Raw genomic sequence first — 11,193 nt, 5'->3', positions numbered from 1 at the left:
ACCCAGGGAGTCGCTCTTCTGAGGACTCCAACCCAGTGAGTCTGCTTGCCGTTGCGAAGAGACTCTAGGTAGGGGAACCTGTGCCACATCCGGCTTCCTCCTACCTACCTAAAGTGCACTAAGAATCATTCGACTCCTACCTCTAGAGGCTTTCCCGATAAACTCCTGCAGGTTGGTTGATCGGCGATGGGGCCCAACTGGGACTGGCCTACCTGGAGCCCCAGAATACTGTCAAGGCAGCCTAGCCCCGGAATACCATCAGGGCAGCCTCTCCTTCTGCACACCAGTGTCCAGAGGGGCCAAACACCGCCAATGTCTGATCTTGGTCTCTCCTAAAAAGAAACAATGGCTCCAAGATAATAAGCTCCAGAGCAGCTGGCTATCTCACTGGGGCCTCCAAGAATGTTACACCAAGTGAGAGAGAACCAACCAGAGATTGATATTAAATCCACACAGGAGTTTATTACCAGCCAGGACTTGAGCCGAGCATTGGACTTGAGCACCGACTGGGGGTTGACAAACATGTTTTATACACCTTTGAGGCCAACAGTTTCTAGCCCCCCCTATGGGATAGAACTAGTAAAGCAAGCAAAAGGTACAGAAGTGGAATGTCTTGCTGTTAGAACATTTGTAAAACAATAGTTGATTAATTGTCATTTCTAAAGAGACTTTCTAAGGGGAGGAGGTTTTTAAGCTTTCTCCTGAGTTCATCTAAAGGGCAGGCAGGTGGGTCAAGCAGCAATATGGAGTCTGTCTTGCTAACTAGGGTCCTTCAATATACAATAAATATACACTAATAGTTATAACACAAGTGTTCTCAAGAAGCAAGAAACAAGATAATTCTGTCCAATATGAAACTACATCAGCTCACCTAATTAAAGAATTCAAGTATATGCCAAAGAGTTTCAAGCCACATTGGAAAAGACCAGAATCCAAGATGAAATGGGACATAAGATTTAAAATCACAGCTAGTTGCAAATTTTGGATTTTAGAGAAGTTGGAGGGGAAAGACCTCAGGAATAAACAAAGAACCTCAAGTCAAAAGACAAAATTGGAAGAGGCATGGGTACAATTAACACTACTTCAACGGGCTCGGGGAATAGACTAAAAATTGAAATGCCTTATTGAAAACCTGAATCAAGTTGTTAAAAAGCTTCAACAAAGACAGAATAAGTTCATGGAGTTGAAGAGCTTTATGCAGAGTGAAAAAGGGGAAGAAAACTGCTGGACATACTGTCTTTAGCAAACATGCCACAATAACCCAAATCCAATTCATTGGAGTATGATCCAACCCTATGTACTGCCAACATCTACAAGGAGCCAATGTCTCAACTGTGGCTTGTGGTTTTTTTTCCAGCATTCAATCTGCATGAGTTGGGAATCACCCACAGGATGAGGGGAAGAAAAGGAAATGTAATACAAGATGAAAAACTTGAAAATCTGAAAGAAAAAGCTAACATACTTGAAGTTCACAAAAAAGAACTAAAAATGAAGGTGGCTCTGTGGTCTGAAACTTGAAGGACAAAAATATGTAATAAAATATCTATAAATGAATTGACCCAAAGCTTCCTTGTGTTGACAAGACTCTGGAAATGAGGAGGCAGGTGATAATCTGATCATTGCAGAATTCACTATGAGATAGGTCTTAATAGAAATTCATCATTTCACATTCCTTGAAAAACCAGAAACTGTGTAAAATTGTTTCTCCTCCTTATTTAAAACCAAACCATGAGTAGAATTTATCTTAAGGAAGCTTCAACTTTTTAGTGGAAGATGATCTTCCGAATACCCACAAGTTCTTTTTTAAAGAAAAGTATTCAACCCTACTAAATGGGTGGAGAACCTGATATTTTCATATGATGAAAAGATGCTGCTTTAAAACTGGTTTGGAATATTGAATATGAAATATTTTTATGGGCATTAGTAAATACTGGTAGTACATTTTTATTTTGTTTGAGAGCCAGTTTAGTATAGGAAAATGATGTTCTCCATGGGTAAGTGAAGTTGTGAGGATAAACAATCTAAAAGGATCAACCTGTGGTCAGAAGAAAACCATTGGTATTTTTCTGTTCTGCTACGCTTGGGTTTGTTTCCAGTGATGAAGAGACTAATTTGAGATTTTTCAACTCTTTCTTTTAGTAGTTTTAACAATATAAATAAAAGGAAGAGAATAATTCTTCTAGTAATGTCTGATTTAATTTTTTTACATTTAAGCCTCTGACTAACTTGAGAATTTATTTACCTGTTAAGTACTCTCTGACAGCTGGGAATGGTGGCACATGTCTGCAATCCCAGCACTAGAGGAGGGTGAGGCAGAAAGATTGCAAATTCAAGTCCAGCCTGGGCAACTCAGGAACTTAGCAAGATTCTGGCTAAAAAAAAAAAAAAAAATTCTTAAGATTTTAGGCTGGGGATGTAGCTCAGTTGCGGAGTAAATGTTCCTCACATGCATGAGGCCCTGGTTCAATCCCTACCACTGCCTACCCCTCCAAGCCTCTTAGTTTGAAATAAATTTCCATAATTTTATAAAATTTACAGTTATTCCTCAAAGTTAATTGGAAATTAATGTTTGCAACTCAGCATGATATTTTCCACTGAAATAACATTTTAGATGATGGTCAAATTTACTTAGTAAATAAAAATCTGTTTTTTCTATAATGAGCAATTTTGCTGTATTTGTGCAAAAACTCACCATAGTAAACAAAACAGTTAAAATATTGGTAAATGCCAAATAAAAAATCATTTCTTCCATTTCATTCTTATTATTAAGGTACCAGGGGAAGCAAGAGAACAATTAATTATAATTTAACAGAATTTGTATGAAAGTAAATAGTAGGGGCTATTGTATTCAATGCCACATCCTCAAAATAGTAGTAAGCACATAGTACACCCTCAATAAATATTTTTCAAACAAATATTCATTGAAGAATTACACATTTATTGAAGATATTAATGGAGCGAGTCTTTGGAAATTTTTTAGGCCCTTAACATTTGATGTCCTAAACTTTGGTCATTAAAAAGAAAATATCTGGGTTTCCACTCCACAGTGAAGTTTTGTTTTTATTTAGCAGCACTGAGGATGGAACCCAGTGGTCCTCTACCACTGAGCCACATCCCGAGCCCTCTAAATTTTTATTTTGAGACAAAGTCACACTGAATTGGTGAGTTTCTCAGGCTGAGCTCAAACTTGTCTTACCTTCCCGAAATGTTGGGAATGTGCCTGACCACATTCAAGTTTTTACCCCTAATTCTCCCCATAGGATTACCCATTACCAAGATCTGTTTCTTTCTAGTGCATTAAATGAAGAGTTAAGAGGCATCTGAGGTTTCTGAGGATATTGAATAAATGTTGAGAAATTGAAAAAGGAGAATGAAGTTATTAAGGAAGAATGTGTGAAGAGCCCCTGAGAAAAGTCCCCCAAATTGGACTTGAAGGAAACCAAGCTTCTAGTTCAAATTACCAGGTTATGGGGGTGTGGGAACAGGAGGAGATGTCAGATGATACCACAGGCACCCACAGAATGGGAAAGATGCTGCTGAACAGAGAGTCCAGGGCCTTGAAAAAGTAAGTGGCATTAAAAGAAAAGAGAAATTTATATAGAGTCTTATTAGACTCAAGAGACATACCAGCCAAGTTCAGTGTGAGGCTCTTACTTGAGTCAAAATAAGAATACCTGTAAACAGATATTTTTGAGATAACTGGGGAAAATTGAATACGATTTGGTTTTGTGGGATTTCAGAATTGTTGTTAATGGTAATATAATTGCGTTATGTTTGTAAAAGAGTTTATGTTTTACAGAGATGCATTGAAGTGCTGACAGGAGAAATGATCTATCTGTGATGTACTTTAAAATACTCCAGCAAAACAAACACTAAACAAAGTGAGAGAGGAAGGGAGGAGCGCAGATACAGTGTCGTCATTGTTCAAGCTGGTGATTATAAGTGGGTGCAAGGGAATTAATTTAGCACTTTCTCTACTATATGATTCTTGCAAATCTAAAAAAAAGATTTAAGTCAGAAAAATGAAAGAAAACCCCAAGCTACGGTAAAACAATAAGTTTGCACCCAGAAATGTCATCAATATGCACATTTAAATGTGTGTGCATGTATATTTCTGAGAAAGAGTCAGAAATGAGACCACAGAGCTTTCAGCTAGGAAGAGTTAGGAATACAAATGAGAGGGAGCAAAAGTGAAGGCTCATCATTATGCTTCCTAGCACTCTCCACTAGACGGTACTGTTGTAATCCTTATTTTATTATTATCATCGTTTAAAAAAAATTAAAACTGCTGCATTTGCCACAGTTGGACTCTCATTCCATAAAACTACCTCTGCATCCTCCAAGACACTTTCTCCTGATTTCCATGTACCTCTCTGATCTTGAACCTCTTTGTGAGAGGGCTTTCCTTCCTGCTTTCTCTTAAAATGTTTCCTAGGGTGCTTCCCCCACCCCTGGACCATTGGTACTGAGGAGTGAACCCAAGGTTCTAACACTGAGCTGATCGCCAGCCTTTTTTATTTTCTCATTTTGAAACCCGGTGCTGCTAAATTGCTTGGGTTGGGCTTCAGCTTGTGATCCTCCTGCCTCAGCTTCCCAGAGTGCTGGGATTTACAGGTGTACACCACCACCAGGTTACCCTTCATCCACTTCTTTCTTCAACCGCACACAAATACGGATCTGTGTCAAACCACCGAGGGACACGGGAAACATACAGGAGTGTAAGCTCTATCGTATTTAAATAAGACAGAACTCCTGAACTCCTTATTGGGTCTGTGTGATCCTGACTGGTCATAAGTGTTTTTGACTTTTGGATTTGACACACCAGCAGAAGTCTCCTTTCTAGTCAGAGCTTTCTTTTGTGGACCCAGAAAGGCATAGGCATCAACACTTTAGAGCTCCTGCTCATGGGAAAGCACATGTGCCATATTTTTGGCATTTTCTTTATGAAAGCAACCAGTTAAAGGGGAGCAAGGACGAGGCCCTAAGGGGGCCTTGAGTGTCTATTTGGATCCAGGAGTAGTGGCAAACCGCCAGAGTTACAGTGCCAAGAATCAAGACACCTAGAATCAAGAGCAAGCCATTGATCAGAGGGACAAAGGCATTCTTCAAAAGGACAGTAAGTGGCAGAGCTGGTGGAAGCTGAGTCAGTGCAGAGCGGACCAGAGTTCAGAGGCCAGTAAGAAGACTTCCAGGAAAGGATGGTGACCATCTGGGTCTATGGTCATGGAGATTTTTATATGAATTCCATCACGACACTACAGCTGCTCCTGGGCAGAGGCGTTCCATTTCTTGTCTATCCAAGTGGAGAACTATCCAGCTCGTGAGCCCCGATGAGAGAGAAAGGTATGCATGCTGCAAGGAAAGGACAAAGATGCCTCCCGAGGTAGGACAACCTAAAACACTCAGACACTGCCCAACTGCTTCCCAGAGAAGACCAGCTGTAGGTACGACGCACTTCTCACCCTGCCACGACGCGTGTGTGTGACGTACGTACTTCCGTTACGTGCCTCTGCTCGCACACGACGCACTTCCGCCATCTCTTTGTCCTGTGCGAAGAGTGGAGGAGCCCAAGCCTGGGGCGTCCCAGTTGGACCGAGCTCAGAATGAGGTTGTAGTAAGCGCGGCGTCCCCAGGCGGAGCCCTTGTGCCAGCTGCTCCTTGGGGCCAAGCACTGAGAAGGTTGTGCGGGTCCTGCTTACTGCCTTCCCCGCTTCATTTCAAAGGTTTTGTTTTATGAACTTCAGTGGTGATGGTGGTGGGGGCGGCGAGGTTTTGCTTTTCTTGTGTTTCCTTTGCAACTTGAATTGTGAACTTTGGTGTTAGTGGCTTTGGGTCAAGTTTTGTATAATCAAACAAAATTCATTGTTATCTTTTGGGTGAAACTTGGTTAGATTAGAATATTGGCAAACCCGGTCTTTGGATAAATGAGCATTCTTGTGCACTGTTGTGACTGGCGTGACGAAGAGCTTTCTAGGTGGCAGTTTGGTAGTAGTGTATGAATACCCGTTTAAATACGCTGTTCTTCAGACTTAGGAATTCCACACTGAGAAATTTATTCTCAGGTTATACAATTATATTTAGAAATGTACTTATGAGAGTCTTTTTGTAGCTTTATGTACACTTTATACTAGTGATAAATTGGATATGATCTAAATATCCACCAATAGGTGGTTAGATAAATTGTTTAAAATGCTGTGGAATACTGTAGAGCATTTAAAACAATAATAGAAATCTGATTGACATGAAAATAAAGTCCATTTCTTGTTGGTTGAAAAAGTACCTTACACGGCTATACAGAGAACGATGCCTGTTTGGGGTTAGATTCATAGAAGCATAACCTGACATGGGGATTCTTTTCCAAGTGATTGGTTGGAGTGGTCCAAAAAGAAAAGGAGTGAGTAGATAACACAGGACAGGGGGACGGAAGCTAATCAAAGATGTGATCTTATTTGGAGACTAACTTCATATTGATCTCGAGGGAGTTAGGGATCTTGAATACATCTACCATATTATTTTTAAAATGATATTGTATTTACAGTTACTTAATATCTGTATGAGTTTATATATACAGAAAGATTTCTGAAAAATTATTTATCAGGATTTAAGTGTTGTGGGGTTTCCAGTCTTTCTGACGTTTCTTACATGCTTATGTATTCTTTTCGTAAAACTTTATTTCGATATTTATTTTAATTTACACATAGTAAAATTCACCTTTTGGTTGTATAGCTCTGTGTGTGCTACCACATAGTCATGTAACTATCACCACCACAATCAAGATTCAGAAGAATTCTGTCATCTAAATAAAAACTCCTTTGTGCAGTCCCATTGTAGACACTTCTTTGATCCTAATTTTTAAAAACCAAATTAGGAGGCCTTGAGGGTGCAATGTTTTCAGCACTTTAGGTTTGCTATTAAGCAAGCCAGAATTCAACTAGAGATGAAAAGTAAAATGAAATTGGAGTTTAACTAATTAAAAGCCTCTAATGAACTAGGAAATATGTGTGTGTGTTTGTGTGTGTGTGTGTGTGTGTGTGTACTAGGGAGCACTGAGCTACATTTCAGCCCCCCTCACCTCTCTATCTATCTATCTGTCTGTCTATCTATCTATCTATCTATCTTTCTATCTAAATTTTGAGGCAAGCTCTTGCTAAGTTGTCCATGTTGGCCTCAGACTTGTGATCCTCCTGCTTCAGCCTCCTGAGTGCTGGGACTAGTTTTGTGGCACCAAACCTGGCAATGACTTTAACCAATCAAGTATTTTCTTTGTCTTGGCTCCCCACTTTCTCCCTTGGGGTAGTATTGTGAATCAGTTGTGGTCTGGTTCTGCCCAATTCATGAATCACTGAATGCACAAATAAAATTTTACAATTTTAATATGCCTAAGTTTATTAATACCCTTGACTTCTGGCAATCATTGATCTAGAAAAGAACTTTATGAAATTAATGGGGAACACTTCTGATACAATAAAAATATCATCTCCAAAGAATCCACAGAAGGAAAAAAAGAAAACCATTAAGTTGTGACCTATTATAAGCATATAGGAAGCTGTCTTATATTCTAGCACAATTTAGTTGGCTTTGTCTACTCCTTCCTTATTTATCCTAAAGGACCCTAACTGATGTCAGTGGTCCCCTGCAGCTGAGAACATTATTTGGCTCTTTTTTTTTGGTACTAGGGTTCGAACTCGGGTCCTTGTGCTTGTGCAGCAGGCGGCAAACCCATATTTGGCTCTTTTTTAAACAGGAAAAAGCTTTAATTAGGGAGTAAGGAGGCATGGTGATGCACACCTGTAATCCCAGAACTTTGGAAGCTGTTAGAATTGTGATGAGATTAAGACCAGCCTGGGCTACATAGTGACTTCAAGGCCAGTCTGAACTACACAGTGAGACACTATCTCACCCCCCCCCCCCCCCGCAAAAGAAAAGAAAGTAAGATAAAATGGTAGGAGATTTTAGCTTGAAGAGATGACAAAGATTAGCCAGGCCCTTAACAAAGGACAATAAGAAAAATAGAAAAGGACTTGAGCTTGAGCAGCTAGAGTGGGCACACTCTTGAAGGGGATCACACCGGCTCATCCACAAAGGCAGGAGACCAGCTTTTAAGGTTTGATCTGAGCCAGGAGATTAGGACATGGCCAGCTGGCTGGGCAGGAGGGGCTCTCCATGATCCAAGATACCTGTACTCACACCCCCACCCCTGGGGCCAATCAGAAAATGCTATCTTCAGCTCTTCTGCCATGAGATCGATCAAGCAGGTTTTTGATAAGACAGCCTAGATCTGATGTCAGCCAGAGGAATGGGAGATTAAAATGGCTGCTGCTGACCTCATGGTCACTGTTCTGACTTTCTTCAGTGACCTATTCTCACTCTGCACAGCATACAGTGGACCTTTGACTTATGAACATGATCAGTTCCTGAGGGCTGATGGTATCTAAGTCAGTATAGCTGAGATCTGGATGTTTACCGGGGTACACACTATAGATAACAAGAGGCAGATGAATCTTCCATTAACCTAATTAACCCAAGTTGTTTGGATGTCAGGATGGTCATGACTTGAGGGTCCACTGTACTTTTAATTGGCCCACACTTGCTCTGCAGAACACACTTCTTTTCCTACCTTTAATGAATATAAAACCTCACTACCTTTTGCATCTGTCTTATCCAATTCTTTTGGTTTTTTTTTTAATCCCTGGTACCAAAAAAAAAAAAAAAAAAAAAAGAAGCACTAGAGAGAAAGATACTCCAAATGCAAGGAGAATACTGGATGTAGTGGACAAACACGACGATCTGACATGGCATATTCATCTAAGCTTAGGACACTTGTCTCACACAACTGCTAGGCTGCAGTGATGGGTGGAACTCTCCTTACCTAAAGGAATACGAAAAGCCCTGCAATCTGTAAGAAGCCAGAGTAAGCGTTAAAAAGGACAGGAAGCTCTGATAAATTAAAAACAATTAAATAACCTACTTTTTAAAAGTCACATGTTTTACCTGGCTCCTAAAGTGATACACCATTCAGTCAGCAGGAAGAGAAGCAAAAGCACCAAACAGATGTATATGTGTAATGATTGTCAAGAGTTTAAGGAAGCTGTAGTTATTACATTACACTTAGAATGATATTCCAAATATAATAAGCAAGGAATTTAGCTATTGTGATACAAAGTTTGTAACGCTGACCAAACCTAGCCAACTAAAGTTCTGGTTGTAGAATCTACTTTCCCCATGAATGAAAAACACAAAGTCATGCAATCTGAGCTTTTTTTTTTTTTTAACCACAAATTTTGCATGGCAACAAAAGCACAGCTGATTTAAACCACACTCGTCATTTTCAGCACTATTCTAATCCACATGGGTGGAGGGAGGCACAAAAGCACTATGAAGTGGTTTTATCAAAAAGACAAGGAAAAATCTGCAAACTAATCTAAAATACAAATGGAAAATAAAAAGCAATAGCTCAAAATTAAGATTTAGGCCTAAGCATGAATGTTGGTACAGCTTATAGGTTAGTACAAATCAGTGCACAAATAAGCATGTTGTAATCACACCATGGAATAAAGATGTCAGGTACATACAGAAAGTAAAGCCAGGTCTCCATCCAAGCATGCACGTCAATGCCCTTTTACTTATCCCCAGAAAGACACCAGGCAAGGTCCACAATCACAAATTTCCCACCACCAGGGACATGCTTAGCGAATATGATCAGAAGCACTAAAAAGACACAAAAGTTTTGCAACCACAATTTTTCAACAACCTTTATGGATTCAGAAGACGACCATTTTTGATGTTAGAATGCTATGCCTAGAGAGATCTGGGCAAGAATTTCAGATCCTGGATTGAAGGAATATCCTTTAATCCAACAGGGAATCCAGTGTCCCCCTGGCCAACACCAGGAAGCAAAAGCAACCACACCAATGCTTCAATATGCCTCAGCCTCTTAGCAAGCAATGAAAATGCAGACATACTTTACTTCTTCCAGCTTTTTGGTGATGACAGAGCCAGCAGATGAAAAGGCCGCTGAAGCCTTCTGCCCGCCTGAGATAAGGTTTCAGAGGTCTTCCTGTATGCGGATGTGGCTGTCACATCCTGCCACCCTTTGGCAGTGTTCTGCTTTAGCTCCTGTAGTGAACCAATCCCAAGTTTCCGCTTGATCTCTGCTATATGCTGCTCTTTTGCTGCTAACACTTGAGACAGAGTTTGGATTTCTTCTTCCACCTTTGCCAGCTCTCTTCTCAGCTTGTTCTGCTCCTCTTCCGAGAGCGTCTTGGTGACGCTGAGCATGGCTGCAGCATCTTCTCCTTCCTCAGGTACTGGGTCTGTCCTCAGCAAACCAAGTTTCTCAGTAGGTGATCCGGGTGGAGACGAATTCCCACTAGGGGACAGGTAGAGGTAGTTTTTGTTCACTCCTGCATTGAAATCGAACAGGGACTGTTAGTCTTCATATAAGTCTGTGTCTCTGTGATCCATCATCCCAGGCAGAGGCAGAATGCATGGCTTTACGGCCGCCTGAGCTCCCGACTTATCCAATTCTTTGTTCAAGACAAGAACCTGGAGAGAATAGGAGCCCATAGCATCCCAGAACCTTGGTAATAGATCCTTAACTCAGTCCTGGTTTTGTAGCTCTGGAATCCTCATGGGTGGAGGGGTGGCTCTGTTCCCATGAAATGATTGTCTGTTTATGATGTTTCCAGTCATATAGAGCTCTGTATTTCCTGTCGACTGGGGGCAGCATTGTGAGCGCTCAGTCAGTTTGAGGGGTCCAGGTGACTCTTATGGCATGCTGGAACAGCCCCATATTGAGCACCAAAAACTCACTGGCTAGAATGGATCCTTGTTTTTAGTGGTAATGGAGATTAAAGCATGAAATTATAAGAAAAATCTTTAATATGATTTGGGACAAGAGTTTGGTGGCACAAAACTTAAAAAGTAAGAGAAAATGGTAAGCGACTTTAGCTTGAGGAGCTGACAAAGATTAGGCCTGTCTTTCACAAAGGAGAGTAGGAAAGTAGGAAAGGACTCCAGCTTGTGCAGCTGGAAGGGGCACACTCTGATGAAGGGGATCAGACTACCCCACCCCGTTTGGCTCTAGATCATCCATGAACATTAGAGATTTCCCTGCCTGTCCCTGGAAGCCAGCAGCCAGCAATCCCTCCACTGCACTCTGTCCAGCGTAAGGCCCCCAATGATAGACCTCTG

At 40.9% G+C, this 11,193-nt stretch overlaps 1 pseudogene; it reads right to left on the bottom strand.

The window, feature by feature from the left end:
* Positions 1-8,542: 8,542 nt before the first annotated feature.
* LOC147830616 (tumor protein D52 pseudogene) lies at positions 8,543-10,645 on the bottom strand (annotated as a pseudogene).
* Positions 10,646-11,193: the final 548 nt, after the last annotated feature.

This window comes from Heterocephalus glaber, unplaced genomic scaffold (genome assembly GCF_053883595.1).
Source record: "Heterocephalus glaber isolate CG9 unplaced genomic scaffold, H.glaber_assembly_v1.0 deba00000071, whole genome shotgun sequence".
NCBI lineage: Eukaryota > Metazoa > Chordata > Mammalia > Rodentia > Bathyergidae > Heterocephalus > Heterocephalus glaber.
This window is presented reverse-complemented; position numbering and strand designations above follow the sequence as displayed.